Source organism: Nanorana parkeri, unplaced genomic scaffold (assembly GCF_000935625.1).
Source record: "Nanorana parkeri isolate BGI_ZX_2015 unplaced genomic scaffold, ASM93562v1 scaffold2576, whole genome shotgun sequence".
In the NCBI taxonomy this organism is placed as follows: Eukaryota; Metazoa; Chordata; class Amphibia; order Anura; family Dicroglossidae; genus Nanorana; species Nanorana parkeri.
The window spans coordinates 77,036-77,988 of record NW_017308844.1 but is presented as its reverse complement, the minus strand read 5'-3'; positions in this window follow the sequence as shown (position 1 = coordinate 77,988).

Below are 953 nucleotides of genomic sequence, written 5' to 3'. Positions count from 1 at the left end.
TGCGAACATGGTACCGATCGGCCGAAGTTTTCTAAGCTGCCGGTTGGTCAAAAGTCGATCGATTGTACAGTATTTGCGGTTGTACAGCGCCCATCAATTGTACGAATAGCGGACGGAGACGCGATCGCATGCGAAAAACGGCCGATGTCCGTAAGGTGCCGGGCACCCGAATTCTGGGAGGAAGTTTGGAGTTTTATGATCCCCTTTTGTTGGCTCAGGTAATACAAGATGTAGGGGCGTATTTACCGCGAGGCAAACTAGGCGTTTGCCTAGGGCGGCACCCTCCGTCGGGGCGGTTTTTTCAGCATTGATCTGATTCTGGGAGAAGTTCCGAATCTTCATATTTATATACAGAGTTCCCAGGAGGAGAGTTCTGAGGTGACGCACGCGAGCGTTCGGGGATGTTATGAGGGGTTAGGATATGAAGACAGAGGTCAGAGTTTGGGGTGAAGGGGATCAGCTAAACTCCAACCTTCCTTCATTCTTTTTTTTTTTTGCAGCACACAAAAGCGCCTTTACAATTCACGTCATCGCACTGCTGCTCCATCGAACGACACAGACCTCAGAAAAGGAGGAAAGGAACAAGCATTGCAATGCATTTTAACAACAGCTGCCGCGCATGTTCACACCGCTGACAACCCAGATAGCAAGCAATTGAGCTGCAAGTTTGAAAATGACTCGCTAAACTTCACACTTTTGTTGCACAATTACAATTTAACCCTCCCACAAGTTTGTGGCAAATGAGTTGCTATCTGACAAATGCAGGTACGGAATGTGCGCAATAAAACGCTGTGCTGTGTGAACAAACCTTTAAAGATGCTTACTGATACTTAGAGTATAACATGATGATGTAAATATATATTTTTGTGCTTTATCTCTAAATTTGAATGCAATAAAGTTTCCTTTGTTTGGCCGGTCCGGTATAGGTAATTGTCGGTGATTTTGACCCCCCC